This window comes from Elephantulus edwardii, unplaced genomic scaffold (genome assembly GCF_000299155.1).
Source record: "Elephantulus edwardii isolate Elephantulus edwardi_28Jun2011 unplaced genomic scaffold, EleEdw1.0 scaffold00122, whole genome shotgun sequence".
Taxonomy (NCBI): Eukaryota; Metazoa; Chordata; class Mammalia; order Macroscelidea; family Macroscelididae; genus Elephantulus; species Elephantulus edwardii.
Window position 1 is genome coordinate 1,236,207 of NW_006399872.1, and position 8,074 is coordinate 1,244,280.

Genomic DNA, 8,074 nt, shown 5'->3' on the forward strand with positions numbered 1-8,074 from the left:
AATCTGTTTGTTTTCCTACCAGTCCATGGTATTCTCAATACTCTTCTCCAGCACCACAGCTCAAAGGCATCAATTCTCCTATAATTTATCCCATCTTTCTCAGTCTCCCTTCAACCCCTATGTCAGTCCCATTTTACAACAGTGTTTTTCTTTTTTTGTTATTGAACCTTTACTTTAGCAAGCATGATGTCCTTTTCTGTGAATTGGTCAGAGAGCTGGACAATAACTAAGGATGATAGAAGAAGAATCGATGTCTTTGAGTTGTGATACTGGAAAAGAGTGTTGAACATACTATGGACTGCCAAGAGAACAAAAAGGTCTGTCTTGGAAAGGGTGAAGCCAAGCTGCTCCCTGGAAGCAAGGATTTTGAAGCTCTATCTCACATACCTTAGGCACATGAACAGGAGGGACCAGTCCTAGGCAAAGGACGTCATGCTTGGAAATGTGGAGGAACACAGCAGGAGGGAAAGACCTAGAATGAGATGTATTGTCTCAGTGACTGGAGAAATGGGATTAGGGCTGTCAGAGATGATGAGATAAGCTCAGGACAGGGCAGGATTTAGGTCTATTGCACATAGGTTTGCTATGAGTCACAGGTGACTCGACAGCATATAACAACAATTCTCTGTCCAAAGGGTGTGACATGAAGTCTCATCATCTTCATCCCCAAACAAGGAACATTGTGGAAATGCTATTTTTGAAAGGTGGTAATATAAAACAGAAATAGGCCTCATTAAAATAGTTAATAACAGTATTCCATCCAATTTAGTGTTAAAATAAAAACTGGCTGTTGCCATGGTTTTATTCTCTAAATACTTAGGATTAATATAAACTTTATACAGTTTGAGATTATATTAGAAGATCCCAAGTGGCATTTTAGAGGCAATAATAGTAAAGCTTTATCTCACATAATTTGATGATGCTGACAGAAGGGACTAGTCTTTGGGGGGGGTGGGGGGGAACCCTACCATGCTGGAAAAGAGAGACGTTGAAGAAAGAGGGTAAGACATTCAACAAAATGACTTGACATTAGAATTGTCTTTTACCACACAGTAATGGTACACCATACAACAAACATAAGACTTGTAGAAAAAAAATAGAAGAGAGTGATGATTTTTTTTTTCTTACTGAACTTCAATAAAACTCTTTTTGGTAAAATTAAAACTCAATAATTTTATTTCAGATTGAGTTGGGTATAAATGTAGTTTGCAAGGGATAATTTTTTTATGCACCTGCTTCCTATTCTTCACATCCTTCATTGGTGTCTTCTCAGCTTTCTTAAGCACAACTCTCACAGCTGTTACTCATACCTCAAAAGTCTGATTTGAGTGGCTTTTCTCTCTACCACTGTGATAGGTTACCCTGAGTTGTTAGCATGTAACCAATAACAAAAAATGACATTTCTGACATTTTCACAAGGAGTAAAACAACATTCATGTCAATTTTTTTATGCCCAAACTTATTTCACGCTTCTTCTAACCTTTATTATTTTTTTTTTGCCTTTCTTTCTAACAACTATTTCCAAATCGTTTTCTAGATAAAAACATCTGATTTATAATCTTCTGGTTGAATAGCTGTCAGATTCCCATTTGGCCTTTATACTTTCTTCAGCTACAAGGAGATAAATAGTAAAGGGGAAAATAAAAGAGACTCAGAAGAAACTTAAATCACAATATGAGATTTTACTTTTCTTTTCTGGCTCTGTCAGTGTCAGAATTGCCAGTTAGTGAATACAGTTTGATGATTGCCAATTAGTGAATGCAGTTGGATGAAGCTGAAACACAGCCATTATTTTTTTCAGTAATTATAGTAAGACAGTATTAAAATTATTATTCAAGTACCCTACACTTTAAGGACAGATAATATTTCATACTGGTTGAAAAACTAATTTGGCAAAATTCCGTTATATTTTAATTACAGAATTGAAGAGACATTACCATGGTAAAAGAAATTGCCAATCTATGCATTTGGAAGTTTTCACAAAAGAAAGTATTGCTATGGTGATCATTATTATGGTTTGCTGTGCATTGCCAGATAATACCATGCCAAAATATCATTACAACTAATGATTATCTCTTGTTTTGTTCTGCTTTTGAATGTTTGGACAGATCTTAGCAATGCTTTATTTTCTTCACGATATACCTTTAATTATTTATTTACTCCACTTACAAATTAGTATTACAGATATCTCTGGTGGCCTAGTGGTAAGAAGCTACAGGACAATATCGAAGGGACATTGTTTGAATCCACCAGCTACTCCACGGGAAAAAGATGAACAATCTCTTCCTGTGAGATTAACTGTCTCTGAAATTTCACTAGAAGATTCCAACTCAATGGTAAACAACAACAACAACATTTCAAATCTCTAAGGATTTCTGTTGCCTGAGCATATCCAGATTTTTTATAGAATTCTTCTACCACTTATCCTCTTAGAATGGTCAAGTGCATCGAAACAGAAATCATTAGATTCTTTAATCACAGGACTTGAGAGAGTGCTTTAATTCTTGGCTATACCAATTTTGCTAATATAAAATCTCAAATATTGAGTAGTATCTACTCTGGAACATCCATTTATAATAAATCTCACTATTAATATAAAAAAGTTGAAAATGGGGCAGTCTTAATCATAGGGTCACACAATTTGATCAGTGGAGGAAGGAATGGGTAAGGGAAATGAGAAATATTTGGTGTGAAAAAATGTATATGAACTTTGCAATTAAATCAGTATAAAATAAAACTTTTAAAAACTTGAAAATATCAGCAACAGAGCTTTCATATTTAACCAGTCTGTCGACTACTACAAAGAAAAGACTGGATTTTTACTAATCAGGAGGATTGTTGTTGTTGTTGTTATTCAGTGTCATCGAGGTGTAGACGACTCATAGTGATCCTATGAACAAAAGATCTGAACATTTGTATAACTTTTGTCGTTTCTCTATGCTCATAGAGTTTCTGGAGGCAAGCTATTTCAGAAGTGGATGCCACTCCTGCTTCTAAGCTTGTTTTAATCAGGAAGCTCCACCAAACACTGTCCACCATAGATCACCATTATCACATTTGACACATCAGTGTCACAATGTTTAGCATCACAGCTACCTCTGTATAGCTAATGGACAGATGGTGCTATACCACTTAGAAGAATATTTGACCAAAAACAATTAAAACGAGGCCTGAGGGCCATAGATTAAAATCACCCACCTTTGGCTTAGTAGCATAACTTTCTATCCACTAGGCCAACCGAGCTCTCTCTATGGCAAGCACGTAAAACCCTTCAAAGGAATGATTACATTAGAAATGAAAGTGTCTTTAATGTCATTTTTTCACTGAGATTTTAATGAAAGTATATAGAGAACTTGGATTTCCATTCGTTCATTGTTGCACATTCTCCTCCCTGCTCCCCTCCCCCGAATTTGCTTTTTTTTAAAAAATAATTTTTTTTTCAACTATGTTGCCCCATCCCAGTCCGCTTTACTATGCAGCTCTTATTCTGAACTCTTGTAGTGCCAATAATACCTAATCATACATTCCTTTTATACAGTTCTCTCCCTCATCTGTTTCAATGCCATGTGCATTATTTATATCCTCTTTTCATAGTTTTCCCGCAACCATGTCAGTCCTGATTTATATCAGTGGCATTATGCAGTATTTTTCTTTTTGTGACTGAGCTATTTCACTCAGCATAATGTCCTCCATGGTCACCAATTTTATATAATATTTCATAAGCTCTTTGTTTTTCAGTGCTGCGTACTATTCCATTGTGTGAATAAACCACAGCTTCACTATCCATTCATTTGTTAATGGGCACTTGGGTTGTTTCCAACTCTTTGCTTTTGTGAACAAAGCCACAATAAACATGGGTGTGCATATTAATCTGTTTGGGTGGAAGTTCTGGTTTCTTTAGGGTATATTCAAAGTGGTGGAATTGCTGAGTCAAATAGTATTTCTATTTCCTACTTTTGGAGAAAGTGTCATACTGCCTTCCATATTGTTTGCACCATTTTACACTCTAATGGTCCCATTTCTCCACAACATCGCCAGTATTTGTTGTTTACTGCTCTGTTAAATTTTGCTATTCTTACTGGGGTGAGATGATATCTCACAGTTGTTTTGATTTGCATCTGTCTTAGAGCTATGGCTTTTAAATATTTCCTCATCATTTGAATGTCTTCTTTGGTGAAGTGTCTGTTAATATCCTGTGACCATTTTGCAATTGGGTTGATTACCTTTATCTTGTTGTGGTGCTTGAGTATTCTATAAATTCTAGATATAAGTCCCTTATCAGACATACCATTGTTGTTGTTGTTAAGTGCCTTCACAGGCGACTCATAGAGACCCTATGAAGGAGAGTCCTCGAGGCTTGGGTGCTTTTCATCCTCTCTCCAGGTTCACAGGGTTTCCGGAGGCAAGCTATTATGGAAGTGGAGGCCACTCCTCCTTCCAAGCTTGTTTTAATTGGTGAGCTCCTTTTGGGCTTGAAGCCCTCTGCTGCCGCCTTAAACCCTAGGCCAAGCCTGGCTTGCCTGGCTCCTGGAGGCAGAGTAGTCCTTCGTGTCTGAAAACTGTCACAACACCCGCTCAAACAGCACCATGCTCTCTCTGGTAACAGGACCATAGCAACCTTGGGCAGAGCAAACCTGGGAGAACATGGCCGCTGTCTCTCCCCTCTTCTCCTTCCCAGCTTGAAGCCCTCTGCTGCCGCCTTAAACCCTAGGCCATATCATTACCAAATATTTTTCCCAGTTTGCAGATTCCCTTTTTACCCTTTTGGAGAAGTTTTTGGATGTGCACAGGGATTTGATTCTTAGAAGGTCTCATTCATCTATTTTATCCTCTCCTGGTTGTAAGTTTTTCAATATGCTTGGAACACTGTTCATATTGTGGATTAGTGCTTCTAGGGTTCTTCCAAGCTTTTCTCGAATAAAGTTTATAATCCTTGGTTTTAGTCCTAGGTCCTTGATCCATTTTGAGTGGCTTTTGGGTATGGTGTGAGGTGTGGGTCTTGTTTGAGTTTCTACAGATTGTTTTCCAATTTTGCCAAAACCATTTGTTAAAAAGGCTTTTGTTTCCCCACTTAACAGATTTTACCTCCTTGTCAAAAATCAGTTGACCATAGGTACATGGGTTGGTTTCTGGGTTTTCAGAACTATGTGTCTGTCATTGTACCAGTACTATGCTGTCTTGACAACCACAGCAGTGTAGTAGGATTTGAAATCAGAGAGTGAGATGCCTCCTACCTTGTTTCTCTTTTTAAGAAGTGTTTTGCTTATTCAGGTCTTTTCATTCCAGATGAAATTGGAGATTGCTTTTTCCTACTCATTGAAGAATTGAATTGGTATTTGTATTGGGATTCCATTGAACATGTAGACTGTCTTTGGTAGGATTGTCATTTTCACAATACTGAATCTTCCTATCCATGAGCAAGGTATGTTCTTCCATTTCTCCAGGTCTCTTTTTGCTTCTTGTAGTAATGTTTTGTAATTTCCTTTGAATAGATCCTCTGTGTTTCTAGTTAGATTTACTCCCAAGTCTTTAATCTTATAATGGCTATTGTAATGGGTATTGTTTTTCTTAGCTCCAGTTCTATATTTTCTTTGTCTCTGTAGAGAAATTCAATTGATTTTTGTACGTTCATCTTGTATCCTGCTACTTTGCTGAATTGGTCAATTATGTCCAATAGTTTTCTTGCTGAGTCTTTAGGGTTTTCAAAGTATACTATCATATCATCTGCATAGAGTTATAATTTTACCTCTTCTTTGCCAATTTGGATACCTCTTATTTCCTTCTCTTGCCCTATTGCTACAGCTAAGATTTCTAATACAATAAAGAATAAGAGAGGTGATAGTGGGCATCCTTGCCTAGTTGCTGTTCTCCAAGAGAATTCCTTTAATCTCTCTCCATTGAGAAAAATGTTGGCTCTTGGATTTGTGTATATACTTTTTACTATGTTGAAGAAATTCCCTTCTGTTCCTATTTTGCTAAGTGTTTTAATCAGGAAAGGGTGCTTGATTTCATCAAAGGCCTTTTCTGCACCAGTTGATGGGATCATGTAGTTCTTGTTCTTTGTGTAGTTAATGTGATGAGTTACACTGATTGTTTTTCTTATGTTGAAACATCCTTGCATACTTTATGAATCCCACTTGGTCATGGTGAATTTTTTTTTTAATGTATCTTTGGATTCTATTAGCCAGGATTTTATTTACTTTTGAACCTATGTTCATGAGAGATATTGGCCTATAGTTTAATATTTTGGTGGTGTCTTTACCTGGCTTTGGTATCAAGGATATGTTTGCTTCATAGAATGAGTCTGGGAGAATTCCATCTTTTTCTATATTCTGAAATAATATATGTAGAATTGATGACAGTTCTTCTATGAGTGTTTGATAAAATTCACTTGTAAAACCATCTAGTTCAGGGCTTTTTTTGCTTGGAATTTGTTTTATTACCTTTTAAATGTCTTCTTTTGTAATGGGTCTGCTCAGGTGCTCAATTGCAGTCAGTTTAGGTAGTTTGTGATTTTTTAAAGTATTTGTCCATTTCCTCTAGGTTTTCATTGTCATTGCTTCAAGAAACCTTTTCATTTCCTTTTTCTTTCTCCTAGTACTTACTCATGTTCAGCAAGGTGGTCAGCTTCCAAATGTATGTTTTTTTTCTGTTTTATCCTCTTGTTACTAATTTCCAATTTTGTGCCATTTTATCTAAGGAGATGCTTTGTATTACTTCTATTTTTTTAAATTTACTGATGCTTGCCTTGTGACCTAAAATGTGATTATCTAGAGAACATTCCATGTACATTAAAGAAGAAGATATACTGTGCTTTTCGGAGGATATATTAAGCTACAAATATCTATGAGATCATGTTTATTTATTGTGTGGTTTAATTCTTGAGCATCTTTGTTGAGTTTCTTTCTGACAGTTTTATCTTTTCTTGAGAGTGTTGTATTGAAGTCTCCAAGTACTATAGTAGTGTTGTCTATTTCCTTTTTCAGTTTTGTTAATTTTTGTTTTATATATTTTGTAGGTCTTTCATTCAGTGCATAGATATTATTATGTCTTCTTATTCTATTGACACTTTAATCATTATGTCGTGACCTTCCTTGTCCTTGGTGATGGTTTTTGCATTGAAATATATTTTATCAGAGATTAATATCACTACACCTGCTTTTTTCTGCTTGTCATATGCTTGGTATTCTTTTTCCCACCCTCTTATTTTTAGTCTTTATCTTCATTTTTCCATGTATGTCTCTTGTAGACAACATAAATATTGATGGATTTTGTTTTTTTAATCCAATCTTCTACTCTTTTTCTCTTCAGTAGTGCATTTAAACCATTCACATTCAGTGTGATTATTCAGAGGCAAAGTTTGATTGCTATCATTTTGTTGAGATATTTTTGGTGTTGTTGCTAGTTACTTTGGTCCATCCTACCTTCTATGGTCCCCTGTAAGAAGGATCTCTCTCAGTGTTTCCTACAACTCTGGTCTTGGTTTTACAAGCTCCCTTAGGTTCTGTTATTCTGGGAATAGTTTTATCTTGCCTTCATATTTGATGGATTTTACTGGGTACAATATTCTTGTTTGACTGTAGTGTTCTGTGAGTGTTTGATATATGTCATTCCATTGTCTTCTTGATCTCATAGCTTCTGCTGAGAAATTGGCACTTAATCTTATTTTCTCTCCCTTATAGGTTACTCTTTGTTTCTCCCTCGCTGCTTTCAGAATTCCCTCTTTATCTTTGGTTCTGGCAAATTTGACTATGATGTCTTCATATTTTTTGTTTTGAGGTCCATTCTAAATGTTGTTCTCTCAGCTTCTTGAATATATATTCTCTCATTCTTCATTTTGCCTGCAAAGTTTTCTTCTAATAATTCTTTCACAACTATCTCAGTGCCTTTAGTAGTTTCTTCCTGCTCTGAGATTCTGATTATGTGCATATTATTTCTCTTGATGGTGTCCCACATTATTCTTAGGTTTTCTCCTTTTGTCTTCCTTTTTGATTCTGCTTTTTGTTCTAGCAGATCAGTGGTAATAATTCTATTTTCTATTTCATTGGTTCTGTGTTCCATCTCTTTAATCCTG